The 15204-nt window shown below is 34.4% G+C and overlaps 2 long non-coding RNA genes across 5 annotated transcripts; both read left to right on the top strand.

Moving 5' to 3' along the window:
• Window positions 1–4397: 4397 nt before the first annotated feature.
• On the top strand, window positions 4398–4991 carry LOC131630685 (uncharacterized). Its single transcript, XR_009292404.1, has 2 exons — window positions 4398–4550; window positions 4651–4991. It is a non-coding gene; the product is annotated as an uncharacterized LOC131630685 (long non-coding RNA).
• A 3333-nt stretch (window positions 4992–8324) lies between these two features.
• On the top strand, window positions 8325–12120 carry LOC131630671 (uncharacterized). 4 transcript variants are annotated; one of them, XR_009292387.1, is made up of 5 exons: window positions 8325–8888; window positions 9813–9968; window positions 10534–10608; window positions 11259–11543; window positions 11644–12120. It is a non-coding gene; the product is annotated as an uncharacterized LOC131630671 (long non-coding RNA). The 4 variants fall into 4 exon arrangements; XR_009292388.1 differs by having other exon boundaries at window positions 11304–11543; window positions 11644–12119; XR_009292389.1 differs by lacking the exons at window positions 11259–11543; window positions 11644–12120 and adding an exon at window positions 10711–11252 and having other exon boundaries at window positions 8330–8888.
• The last annotated feature ends 3084 nt before the right edge of the window (window positions 12121–15204 follow it).

Raw genomic sequence — 15204 nt, 5'->3', positions numbered from 1 at the left:
ACTTTCAGCTGATCCACTGTGGCTTTAAATCCAACCCCCAGAGTAGCGACACAGTCAACCTCCAGCTCCCTCACCTTTCCCAGAAGCTGGGAGCGGGTCACCAAAGCTTTCTCGTCCTCATCCTCCTCGGCAGCAGGGAGATGAGACCTCTCTAGCTCGGCAATTCGCTCACGGAGCCTTTCCCCCTCGGCCTCCAAATCCCTGACTTTGTTCCGCTCTTTGCAGAGGTCTTCGACGATGCCGCTCTGAACCTCGTACTTATCCTTGTACTGTTCGAACTCGTGCTCCAGCTCATCATACTTGGTCTGCAGAGCATCATAGTCCTTCTGGGGGCAGACCCTTTGGGCATTGAGGGCCAAGGCCAGGGCGGCCACCCTCATCATTCCTTCAAGATCCTCGGACAAATCCTTATCCCGGGCCGCCCAATCACGCCTGACTATATGCCTCACCTCCTCGCGCTCCAGCAACACATTCCTCTTGGAGAAGATCCCCCTGTGCAGAGTACATGAGGGCAGCACAATGTCCTCCTCGGACGGGTTGTCATTGATAAGGGGGCGGAGTTCGGGAGTCCCCTCGTTCTTTTGTTTTTTCCCGGCCGGAGAACTCCCCGAAGTCGTCCCAACCGACGAAGGGGAGCCACCGTCAGGCGCACCCGCAGCAGCCGCCTTGACCTCCTCTACCCGAGATCGCTTCACGGTCAGCTTGATGGGCCCCTTGTTCTTTGCCCTCATCTTCACAATCTTGTCATGCAGGTCGGCCATTTTTCCTGCAAAATAAAGAGTTAGAACCGAAAGGATATTATTCGAACAGGAAATAGTTATCTCACCTAACAAAATTATCGCATCCCCGTAACTCCCACACTCGAGGATGGCTTTTGTGTTGATATGCCGAGGCTCCAGCATCGGACCTCCATCTTCCTCGACTAAGGGATCCCCGTTGGGATAGGTACATACTGCCGGTCTAAACCCGTCCACGAAAGAAGCGAGCCGCTGATACCCCCCGTATCGCGCTCATTGAGATCCTCGTCCCGGAAGATGTAATAGTCAGTCCCATGCTCGAAATGGTCGGGTTGCCACTCTAACGGGAACCGAGCAGCTGGGCCCACTCTCCTTACCCCATCCTCAATATACTCGCGCTCCTCGAACAAATGATTCTCGGCATCAGGAGTGAGCGGCTTAATTATAAAATACCGACTCTTGAAATGCTTGATAGAGTCCTGGTAAATGGCGAACAGCTTCTTCGGCTGCTTAAAGGACACCCAACTCCACTTGCCGTCCGGATCGCGCAACCTCTGCAAATGAAACACTCTGAAGAAAAGAGGCAGAGTCGCTTCGACCTCCAAGTACCCGCATACGACCTCAAAGGCCCTTAAGAACGCTAAAGCGTTGGGATGAAGCTGAGACGGGCACAGGCGCAACCAACTGAAGACACTCCGTTGCAAATGAGTGAAGGGGAGACGGAGACCAGCCTCCTTAAAGACGAACTCATACATAGCGAAACGGGGACCGGGGAATTGCGAGCAGATCCTCTAGTGAGATTTGGGCACAAAGGCGCCCCAAGAAGGCTCCTCGTCTTGGTCAAGGTCCTCGATGACGTTAAAGGCTTCCTTGGGACGACTCGTGAAGCGCGATGCAATCGTCCTCGGAGCAACGGCCACCCATTCCTCAAGTTTCCTCGGGGAAATCTCGACGACGGGAACACCCTCGTCCTGCGAGCAACCAACAGCTTCATCCCCGTCTGATATGTCGAAGACGACATCGTCTTTGTTCTCGTCGGCCATTTACCTGAAAAGCAGAGGAAACAGTGAATTCGACTGGTCAAATCCACCCTTCCACCGCAAGTCAAGTGAAAGGGCGAGGAAAATAGACGAGGAGAGAATTCCACCCCCCTCGGACAACGACGAGCCAAATTAGAGGCACCCACGAAGCAAAGCCGCCACGTACGGCGATGGACGGCAGGTGCATCTAGCTCCCCGGCAAACTCACACCCTAACTGAGGCATGCCGTCTCCTTCGCTCGTCTCACGCAAATTGTTCACTACTAAATCTAAAGCATGGACGTCTAATTCAACTATTCCTGTCCCGCTCACTCAAATCTTACTCGGCAAACACATGAAAGAAATAACGATCTCCTACGACTACTCGGCAAACTCATGAAGCTTGCTCGACGCACTCATCAATCCTGCCCGCCGCACTCGAAGCTAAAACATAAAACTTAAATAAAAGCAAGGAGGAGACGAGGAACTTACTTGAAGTAGCAGAAGAGAGAAGTGCGAGACGAAGAGGAGAGCTGTGAGCGAGTCTTGTAGGTTTGCAAAATGTTAACTGACGAATGAATGGTCTTCTCGCTCTTTATATAGGGAAAGGAGGCCAAAGGGTGTCATGATAGCCTAGGCAGCCTAGGAGACGCCATCATTGATTACACCCCCAAGGCAGCTCCATCCACGAAAGGGTGCCACGTCACGAAACAACTTTGGAAACCCAAACGGCGCAGTCTGCATTTATACCCAAAAACGGCGCTGCAATGATGACACTCTCCAAAACTGCCACCTGTCAACCACACTCTGACAAGCAGCAACCAAGCATGCCAAGAGGAAACCAAGGGACAGCCATCTCCTCAACGGGTCTTCGAGGACACCATCCGACCACCCATGGCTCTTATCCCCAGCAGCAACCTTTTCCCTCGCAGACGTAGTCGTACGACGAGATCCCAATTGACGACCAACATTCGTGCTCTTGCTCGGCCAGCCTCTTGGCTAAAGTCATCACTCTCATAAGACTAATGACTTGGGGGCTCCTGTTCTGGACTGGGCCGAGCAGGCCCAGCTCCTCTCACTAGCCGAGCAGGCCCAGCTCCTCTCACTAGCCGAGCAGGCCCATTTCATTGGGCCCATTTACTGGATAACCGTCAAGGAGTTATCCACGCGCGAAGACCACGCGTCACGCAGCGGGGGATTCGGTCAACCACCTCCGAACCCTACGCTATGATCATCCGGAACGTGAGTCTTCTGCTGACTCAGCCCTAGCATGGGACGTTCTAGCAGTTCCCTAGCACGTGGGCCTCCAGTTGGATTTGGCCCAATTAGGGAACCTTGGCCCAGCGCTGGGGGCTATAAATACCCTCTTTCACTAGAGGGCAGGTATTCTATTCTTCACTCTCAACCCTCATTCTCTGATAGCTACTAACTTAAGCATCGGAGAACCTTGCAGGTACCCCCCCCATCTTGCTCTCCAAGCCAGATTTTGCTGCCTTGACGATTCTTCTGATCAGGTACGATCAGTATTTATAAATGTATAATATTTTTTTGTCGTTATGTAAATTAAAATAAAATCATATAAAAAATACGATAAAATATAGACATAGTACTTGTTGGTTTCTCTAATTACAAAAATATATAATGGTTATTAAGATTTTTAACATAATTTGGTTTAGATTGGTTTGATGTGGTTTGAAAATTACGGACCACAAACCAAACTGTGATGTTCTTTTAGAAAATAACCTAAACACATTCAACCAAATTCTTTATGTGTTTTTCTTGGTTCAATTTAGTTTGCAATTTTCTATTAGGCAGATATAAACTCTCATAGTGATAGGTGTATGAGTCATCTCATTTATAAAGTGTTTTAATTAATGTTTGACTTCTAATTCACACTTGTACACTATAATTTTCCCTTCCGGAGTGAGTCCATTCACTATACTTCCCTTTAAGCGGAAGTTCTTTCATCCTCATATACTTATTTTTCAACAATCTCCCTCTCAAATATAAGTTCATCTATTATACTTCCCCTAAAAACGCTTTTATCCCCATATTGAGAGACACCATTATCACGTAATTAAGACTTTTCACGTTGTCATTACTAATATTGTTAAAGTTTTGTATTTTGAAAAAACAATCTTATAATATATTAAGTTTCAACCTTTGATCTTTTATAAAGTACGTTGAAATATTTATTTTTCTTGTCTTTAAATTTTACACAGATTTAGGATGAAATTTTTAAAATTAGTAAAATATATAACAAGTAAGTATTTTGTACAAAATCCATCTCAAATTTTACATTATTATTGAAATACATTTCAAATGTGTCAATATATATTTTTCTCTGCTTTCTATGGGAATAGGGCGTAGTAATCCACTCCGTTTCTGAACAGAAAATCATTTATCACTCGAACTCAAATATTTAGTTTGCGTCTTAATATTTAACATGCTAATATTTAACATGCATTTGTAAAAGATAAACATTAAATAAACGACAATTGTATATGTTATTGAATTTCACCTAAAAATTTAACTTCATTGAAGAGGCAAATACAATACATTAATATACATAAGAGACATTTTGTAATAATTATAATTTCATGAAGTATTTTTTACAATTCCATAAGAGGTAAAAAGTCGTTTTATTGGTTTGAGCAGAGGATGAAATTTGTATTTATAAAATGATAAAACCATTTATTACATTGGAAAGGGAAGAAATATGGCTAAAATCATAAAGTTTTTTCATGTCATGATTGTTATTTTTTCTCTATTTCTTGTTGCAGCAATCGTTGAATGTAAGCCAATCTTATTTTTTCCAAGTTTTCTTTCTTTGTACACAATATTTTAACTAACCTAATTTGCATTATATTATCATATTTTCTTTTCTCCTTACAGCGGGGTGGTATCCTAGCAGACGATGTACTAAGGAAACAGATTGTCATAAAAAAATGTGTCCAAATCATATGTTAGAGAAGTGTCTCCGTGGTTGGTGTAAATGTATAGATCCTGAGACTTTTATACCTTTTTAGTTCTTCATAATTCTGTATTAAGTATCATATCCAAGAGAGTAGTCAATTTCAAGACAACGGTTTTTCTGTCATTTAGTTTTTGTGTTTATGTTGGTACCATTGATTTTTATTTATTTTTTATCTAATTTTAAGAATTGTATTTTTATGACTTTGTAATCTAGGATGATGGAAATGAAATATAATATGGTATCAATTAATATTTATTTAGATTAATTTTTTCTTTATTAATTTTAGATATATGGCAATGGCTTGAATTCAAGAATTTCAATTTTTCATACATTCATTCCTGTTTATCATAATATCTTTAATATTTAAGTATATTTAAATGCAAATAATATATTAATAATATAGGGAAAACCCCCCAAAAAAATACAAATGAGTAGACCAAAATTGTGAATTTCATTATATTTATATTTATCTTATCCCTTGTGAAAGCAATCTTTAGTTTATTATAGCAGTCTCCCAATTAATTTATATACGCGTAATTGAAATTTAGGAATGACAAGGGGTGGGGCGGAGATGGTTACTATCTCCCCCAAACCCAAACCCAAACCCAAACCTAAATTCGAGTCTCCAAATAATTTTCGTTCTCCGCTCCAAATTCATACGGAAGTGGAAAATTAAAATTTAAACCTGATTCAAACGGATTCGGGTATCCCCGCCATCATCCATTTAGTGAAGTCAATTTTTTTTAATAAAATACTTATTTTTTCTAAAATAAAGTTACATTATAACTAATAAAATAAAACAATTTCATAAATAAATTTAAAATATTTTAAAATAATAAATATATATCAAAACATTGACTACTTATTTAATATTCTAAATTATCAAAAATAAATAATAATAAAATAAATGGGACGGGTTCGGGGTGGATACTAGTGTCCCCATTATCTGACTCGTTTCCATATTTTATAATTGGGCAAAACCCAAACCCAATAGATGCGAATTTTCCCCGTTAACTTCGAGGCGGGTTCGGACGAGTATCCGTGAATACGAATTTTGTTGCCATGTCTAATTGAAATTGCTTATTTATTTATTTATCTATTAATTTTTTTAATTGTCAATTAAATGTGTTTTGATATTGTAACGTTTTTAAAATTTATTGTATTTTTGAATTCCTCATAAAACCCTATACTCATACTAGGTTAAAATGATTTTCATGCGTAAAATGAGAGTTTGACTAATGTCAACTAAAAATGAAACGAGTCATTATATTGGTGTATCGACTCAGGCGTTTATGTGCTTATGAATCGAGTTAAGCATGCATGTGAATCGTGTCATGATGCATTATTTCAGAAAATATTGATTTCAAAAAACATGGCTCGAGTCATGCTTAATTAAGATCGATTCAAATGAAGCTTTTACAATTCAAATTTGCTTTAAGATATGTTACTCAATTTAAGTAAAGTCATGAATTGATTCATGATTGAGTAATCATGTTTCTGTTTTAGTTCTAGAAACGTAACTCTAGTCATAGATTTTTATGAATCAATCACATCCAAAACTTAACTTACAACTTAAAATATTTTGTCATTTTTACTACACTACAATAAAAATGAGTTTAAATAATGATTATCTAGACATGGAATATGCAGTCGTAGCGTATTCATATAAACTACGATTTTTGTACTTTCGCCCATATATACGAAAAAATGCCGCCTATAATATGTGAATAGGCTGTAGTTTTTAAACTAATTTTAGGCAACTATTTTGATTAAGCTACACCTTTCAAATCGTAGTCTATTCATTAGACAACACCTTTAGTCCAAATTTTTTTAGGTCACATTTGTAAAATTGTTGCCTATTCATCATTAGAACTGTATTTTTTATGTTGTTATTAATTATTATATTATTTACAAAATTTTATAAGTAAAAAAATACTGAGAGATTTATCATGAACAAAGACAAACCCATAGTTTTCTCATACTTGATTGGTTTGAATCCCGAAATCATGCAATTGCTCAAAGAAGGGATAGCACCGAAAGAAGTGTTGTCGCACAAAGAAGGGGTAACACTTGAAAAGGGGTTAACAGTTAACACCCACAGAAAATATGTCTTGACCGATGTTGTGACACATTACCAGAACATTAACACAAGTTATTTTTAAATCTTGACAGATTTAATTTGATTATGTGATATTTCTTTTGAATATATCTCAGTATATTTCGCAGGCCAAGAAAATTTAATCTGGAACAAATTTTGTATCTTCAACTATATATAAGTGGTTAAAATTGAATGTTAAAGATAATTTTAAAAACTTGATATTTGTGTTCTAAATTTTGTTCTGTATTATATTTGTATTATAATACAGAACAAAATATAATACAGAACAAAATATAAAGCAACTTATATTTTAGAACAAAATATAATACAGAACAAAATATAAAACAAAATATAATACAGAACAAAATATAAAACAAAATAAAAAAAATTGAACAATGAAGGATTAAATTTATATAATACTTAGTGATACATTTGTTGTTTTGTGGAACAAGTGCATAAAGGATTGGAACTTACACACAAGTTGCTTAAGAAATAAATGGAAATCAACAATTTTCAAGGTAATAATAAACATTCTTGTGGTGAGCAGCATTGTAGAAATTAGGGCAATAAATATTATAGTTGAAAAAAAAATGAAAAACTATATACTATCCACATATCCAAAACAAAAATACACTATGAATGTGAAACATGGTAAATTATTTAATCAAAGAGATTAAAATCTGTGTTGATTATGGCAGGAATAAATTGCAAAAGCAATTGAAGAAAAGACAAGTGGTGAGCAGCACTGTAATTTGTTAAATAAGCAGCTTAAGGCCATAAGAAGGTATGAAATCTTCATGATTTGGTGGAATTGATATGTGGTACTGAAGGATGAAATACAATCTCATTAAAAAAATGATGTATATGTCACATTCATAGAGTATTTTTGTTTTGGATATAAGAATGGTGTAGATTCTACACATTTATAGTATGTAGTTTTTCATTTTATCAAAACTAATATTTATTATTGGTCTTATTTTTAATTGGTTTTTATTAAATTCTATATATATTTGTCATGATTTTAATTTCCTTAGTAACAACTATAATTGAAGGATTAACCAAGCGGTTGAGCTCCATTGGCAAGGAGCTCCCACTACAAGAAAATATCATATTAGCTACCAAAATATTGCTACAGTTATATATTTAAGTTAATTTGAGACTGATTGGATATGCTTTAACTACCAATAAAAATTTCTAGCTAATACTTGTTTTTTTTCTAAACCAGTTCTTAATTTACTGTATTTTCTATTTTTTATTTATTTTTAAGTTTGAAGTTAAAAACAATGTAAGAAAAAAACATAACAAATTTGCATGTAATTTACAATTTTTTAAACAAAAAAGAGATTATATTAAACATTTTCAATTTTACATAAACATAAAAATCATTTTTAAGAACAATTAAATAATTTGTTGATTCAATTTTACAATTTTTTAAAACAAGTTCGCAGAAAAATAGTATGTATAGAATTTTAATATATATTATTTTCATTAAAAAAAAGAATTATCCATAAAGAAAAATTCAACTATGCGTTTCCTTTGCGATCTAGCTTCGTCTCTTCCTCTCCGATCGATCTCGTGTGCATCTTCAATCCACTTCGCCTGCATCTCCGATCCACTTCGCCTGCATCTCCGATCGTCCTTGTCTGCATCAATCAAGATCATCTGCATCTTCGTTCGACCTTGTCTGCATCTCCGATCGATGTCTCTGTCTGCGATCGAATTCGTCTCATTCTCGATTAGATCTTGTCCCAATCATATTGATCTATTATCCTCTCTCCAATTCCAATCGATTTTCACATTATCTCATCCTTGCTCATTTTTTCATATGAAACCCTAATCTAGCTGTTTAACATCTATAATTGGTATTTTGTCAATTTCAGGTTCTTCCGGTTTCCGATTGAATTTGAAATCCGCATGTTCTGTTTTGATTTTTTGTATCCAGTTGAAGAAAAAATATTTGAAGCTTCAAAGAGTCACGAAATGCTCTAAGAGAAGTTGTGAAGCTGCTTGAACAAATCGTTAACAAGTTCCAAACTCAGAGTGTGAGCTTCAAAAAAGGTGACATGGAATTTGAAATCTAATAATGTAAATTGATTATGTTGTATGTTTCTGTTATATTGATGATAGGAAAAATAAATGATTAGAGCCGCTAATAATGTGTATGATATTGATGATACTATTGAGCATCCATTCAATGTCGACACGATATCTCTAATGATAATTTTAGGAAATGAAATTAATTGAATAGAATTACTTGTGTTGGTGTCGATGCTGTCTTGTGTCTTGACAGCATACACACTTTCAATTTGAAGTGTTGGTGCTCCATAAGATATAAATTGAAAGAGTTGTATGTTTAAACATTATGCAGAGTCTGCAGATGTGTATAATGTAATTCAAGTCCCTGTCTTTGGCTAACTATGTTCGAATAATTTGATAGATTTGAATGTTTATGGTGTTTTTACGTTGACTATTTTTTATCTTTTAATTATAAAACATTTGAATTCCTAACTTGTTTAAGAAGCCATTATATGTGTAAGCGGTTTTAACCTTATAGCCCCACTCAGAAAGTGTGATTGTCCTAATTCTCATTTTGTCTTGGATGTATTTCTCTATGAAATGCATTGCAGGACTCATCAGTTGTAGCTCGTGAAAATCTTGATGATATTAATGTATGTTTTATGTTGTGGAATGCTTTGTTATTTTCTTGGAAACATTTTGATTCCACTTGTCCTGTTCTTTTTGTCATATGAGGTAGTAGGAACTTATGAGGATGAAATGAGTTGTGGAATGCAGTAGAAGCTGGTCATGAGCTCTGTGGCCACATCATTTCCAGCTTATACAATAACAAGAACAGGAATTTATGAGTAATTGGATGGATACAATAATTTCATATTAGAATAATGTGTGCCTACTGATAAGAAATTGATAAGATGTTTCAGAACTGTTTGTCTTAATAATCATATTTTTCTTCTATTATTGCAGGGCCACCAATATGAGACAGTATCAAGCTTTGTATGTGGAAATTTTGTTCCATTCATTATGAGAGAAGCAAAGTGATTTTTGATATGAAAAATGAAGATATATGAGTCCAATTCCAATACAAACTACCAGGAACATAAAACACATTTTTTACTTGAGGTAATTGTTCAGTTCTTATCTATAATTCATGACTCAAAGTAATCACTTTAATGTTGGAGACCAAAAGGGAAACTCGCAAGGCCCCTGTGACTAATTTATGATTTCAACAAAGCTTATGAAATTCCTAATCTTATGCTTAAATTTTTTTCTTCAATTTATGATTCCAACAAAGCTTTTTATCATACAAACTTACAGTCTTGTTTAATATAGTAGGAACTTTTACATTGTAGATGAGTTTGTAAATCATTTAAAATGCATGTAACCAAAATATTCGGTTACTGCAAGTGGTTTTATTGTATGATCCATCTTGATCATCAATGCATGCATATAATTATGTGACAGTGATGTGTTAAAGTTAGCTAAGTACATGCTTCAATTAAGAACAAAGCTTATTAATTTGTAATATATGATGATATTGTCTTGTTTCGGTTAGTATTTGGGCAACTTGAAAACTACTTCATCAATCTCACCCTTAATTTTTTAACAATGTGTATAACTATGTTTCTATGGTACAAAATTTTGTTTCGAACACTCTAAATTTATTGAAAATTTGGCTTCCGTGTAGAGTGGTCATGGTCAATTGGGCTAGGAAGATGACTTTTCGACGGTGTTTTGTGATTACATCGGTAACTTCATAAAGGTATGTGTGTATGTAACTACATATTTATATTTACATTCATTTAAATCAAAATTTGATTGAATCCTATTTTTAGTTATATGTTGTGTTTGATGCTTGTGAAAGGAGTCAGACCTGGGAATTGAAAAACTTAGAGATGGAGCTAAGTAACACATTGGCTTAGGATGGTACAAACCTAATGGTAGATTCTTAAAAATAATAATTACCAAATTAATCTTTCAATTAATCAATTCTAATAACATTAGTGGACTTATAAATAAACTGTTAAAGAACACTCGTATATAAGTTTAAGCTGTGAAGAAGATATTAAGATTAAGGTCTAAGTAGCTCAACATTGTCTCATAATATTTAAATGTTAATGATATTGTTTTTGGAGCTTTTTGTCAAGCCTACATTAGTTCTCATAAGCTAGCTACAATTGGCATTGTATTTTCACATAGAAGTTATTGTTTCAGATCATAAGTATAATTTGAAATGTGAAAAAACATTTATAAAGATGGATATATTGTTGCATCAACTCTATGGCCTTTGCCTGTAATTGTAAATCAATTTGTAATGTGTACTATAATTAAAATCCAATATGATATTAATCCTAATTTCTCCTTTTACTCTCTTCGATATTTGGTGTTATTCATTTAATTTTATCTGTGTAGTCCGATTTAATGTGTTATTGAGTCAAAATTTGATGCTGGCAAAAGGTCTGTGAGTGTTATCAAATTGCGGCGGCATGGCCGCTATGGCCGATATATATGTCAGTTTTTGGGCTTGCCGCAATTGTAAATATCAGCCGATATTGCGTGTTTTTTCGCCATAACCCGCTATAACGGCGCCTCAAAGAGGCCGATATGGCGGGATTCTGGCTCTCCGCCATCGACCACACTCCTGTCTGACATAAGAGTATTTATGGGGCCTGAAACCTTCCAAGGATGGTTGATCAGGTTAGTTGATTTGTTTATTGGTGTGTCAATATATAGCCTTGTAATATGTGATTATGTATTGGAGCTTTATCTAACAATTTTCTCTTATATTATTGGATAGATTTAAAGACACAACAACTCTTATATGTCATTGGTAAGTTCAAAGGATTAATTTGTCATGAAGTTGAATTGAATCCAAAGTAGAGACATGAAGAAGATGAACATCACTACTACTTTAGATTCTTTCCCACACCCTCTGATTCACCAACCATAAGATGTTCACGAGTTATCAACACTTTTATGTTAGTTGTTTTGTTAAACTACTGTAGTGTCAAATGCTTAAATGCATATTTGCAAATGTAGAGTGAGTTAATCAAATGTGAGTAGTTTCAGTCTATTGTAAACTGATTTGTGATGAAATAAAAGTTATGATAAGTTAAGTTGAAATAGAATGTGATTTTGATGTATTTTGGTTTTGTCAATGATAATATAAAATTGAGTTTTGGTAACTTCAATGATTAGTGGATTAGTCATGAAGATATACAAATATGAAATAATTTTGTTTACAATTTAGCTTAATTAGTTTTGATTAGAAATAATTATAAAACTCCAAATAAATGATTTTTATTAAATCACTCTATAATTTAGCTTGAGATTCGCTACGATATTTTTAAGGTAGTTTTCTAGCTGTTTAGTTGGGAATCTTAAATTATACGCTTTCGTTTTACTACAACTTAGTTGTGCTTTTGCTAGAGTTATATAAATATTAGTTGGAATTTTGCTACGAACATTTGTCCAAGATAATTAGCCGCTCAATCCATGTTACGGCCTATATTGTAGTTAATCCATAGTAAATCTCCAACTAACTCTATTTGATAGAGATTAGCTTCGAACTAGCTGCTATATTTGTCGTAGCTAATTGCAGATTTTCTTGTTGTGTCCGTCCAAGGACGTACTCGAGGAATACCGAGTTCGATTTTTAGGCGGAACAATCATGCTTAGCCAATGCGCATGTCTCTATGCACGAGCTGAAATAGTGATCCACCCGTGGTGAGTCGAAACCGGTGCGAATAGAAAAAAACAAAAAAAAACTATCATTGAAGGATTCACCATGAACCGACGACTTAGTCGTGGATAAGTAATACTATTTATTTTATTTATGATTTTGTTGATAATAATATTGTGGAAATTTATATTTGTCCCTATTCATTATCAAAAGAGGTATTTATCGAGAGACTAACAAACGTCGGTAAATCCTAGATAATATACTGTTACCCACGATTATTTTTAATTACGGTGGTTTTCGATCCTCAATAAAGACAAACCTTTGTAGTGGGTTAACTGAATGCATTCTAAGTTTTATAGAATAACAACTTATTATTCAGCTTTAAAAGATAAATTTCAGCCTCTTGTCTATTTACAATAATTATTTAGAATTTTTTATTCCTTTTCTTAATATATTGATATGTTTAACATAAAAAATTTCATTGCATTTAAGATTTTAATCCTCAAGAGGTAAAAATCACTTAAAACATTCAAGATTCATCTCAGATGTATTCTCTATTTTCGGCCACTTATTTCATTGTTTATCATTACATGTCATTTGTTGAATTAGTGGCCAACCGATACAATTTAGCGATTTTGTAACAAAAAATAACTTATCTTTTTATCAATCGTCAAATGAATAGTAATCGACATTTAAGGTTCAGTGACCGATATATTTTTTGAAGCAACATACAAAATTAAATTTTAATTTAAATATTAAAGACATTATTATAAATAGTAATGAATGTAGAAAAAAAATTGAAAATTTATTGAATTGAAGACCATTGCAATATATCTAGAATTAAAAGAGGATAGGGCAATTTAATTTTAAGTGTCAACACAATAACTAAAATGACATTTGTTTAAGATTTTTTAATATAATTTGGATAAAGAATTATTCAGGTGCAATATACCCCGGCACTTTACATCTACACTGGTTGCCAATACACTTTGGTATTTTAGGTTTCCGACACATATTTTTATGACAGTCCGAATCTCTAGAACAATGTCTACCATGCCATGCTATAAGGCAAAAACACAATAAAATGATTTAAATTATATTTTTAAATTTTTGTGTATAAAAAAATTTAAGAAAAAATAAAATTGACTTACATTCAACATTTGTTGTAGAAAGAAATTGAAAAAGAAGAATAATCATAACATAAATAAACTTCACACTTGTAGCCATAATTGCCCTTTTGTAATTGTTCCCTTTGCATGTAACAAATGGTTTTATCACTAAGTTAGTATAATGTCCAACCTCTACTTGCATCATAAAATAATTTTTAACTCTAATGGAATTGCAAAAACTACTTCCTAAAATAATAATTAATATTAAATGCCCCTTTGACATATTAATTTATTGTGTATGCCTCTTTAGCACACTTAGTAAATATGTCAAGTTAAAAAGTAAATTTCTTTTAAATTTATGGCTTTTTAAGATAGGAAAAAAAATACAAAATATGAATTATATTTTTGGATTGCACGTATTGTTGGTATATTAGTTTAGAATTTTTCATAAAATATATCTTAGTGTTTCTTTAGGAACTACCTTTAAGTATTTCATGTTATAAAATCTTTAAGTATGTGTGTTTTACCAATAACAACTTTCTCAGCCTCCTCTTCTTATTATCTCTTTTGACTTCTATTTTTTTTCCTAGTCAACCTCCACCCATTAGGAATTAGTCTATTCCACTCGTTTGATTGTGTTCGACTAGAAACTTCTCCATGATAGATTCTCTTGTTTAAATAATACTACTAAGAAAATTAAATTTAGAGATGGTAGTTTTGCGTCACTTATCACCAAAATTTCCTCACAAATTGATTTAGTGATAGATTTAATGACACGTCTAAATTTGTATCGAATTTTAGGTTAGTAAAGTTTAAGGTTAAATTACCTCCTGTGTCATTTAAGTTATTTTAATTGTAACAAGTTAGTTCTTTATATTTTTTTCACTACATTTGAGTCATTTATGTTAACTTTTTTTTTTAAAAGACAAGATATCATTAAAAGGGAGAACTAAGGGTTCTCCAACCCGCTTACAAGAGATGAAAACGGGAAGCCCCGCCAAAAAGAAAAAATTACTAACCAATTACATTACGAGAGATAGTACAACGGATTCATACAAAACTCGTATAGAGAATAATTGGATTGAGTAATTTCTCCACAAAAAGACCATCTCCAAGCCAACAACTTGATGTTCCAAACAATGTTGTTTACACTCCACGCCTCTTTGCGAAAACAAGCGGCATTTCTAACCAACCAAATGCACCAAATTGTGGCAAACCAAATAATGTCCAACTTCCTATCCAACACCAATTTACTATGAAAAAATAAGTGCCAATCCATAAAATTTGAGAAGCACTCTTCAACCGAAAAAGCCCCTTTACCCACCCAAAAAGCTATCTCTTTCCAAATATTTTTCACCACCAAACAACCAAAAAATAAATGATCCCTATTCTCCTTACATACACCACAATAAACACACTTTAAATCATCCACGGACAAAGACATCCCTCTCAATTCCAAAAGATCCTTCATGGGAAGCCTACTGTGAAAAAGACGCCAACCAAACGCCTTTATTTTGCAAGGAACATCCATACCCCACACTAAATCAAAGGCAACCATGTGCTTAGG

The sequence above is a fragment of the Vicia villosa genome, unplaced genomic scaffold (assembly GCF_029867415.1).
Source record: "Vicia villosa cultivar HV-30 ecotype Madison, WI unplaced genomic scaffold, Vvil1.0 ctg.000715F_1_1, whole genome shotgun sequence".
NCBI lineage: Eukaryota > Viridiplantae > Streptophyta > Magnoliopsida > Fabales > Fabaceae > Vicia > Vicia villosa.
This window is presented reverse-complemented; position numbering and strand designations above follow the sequence as displayed.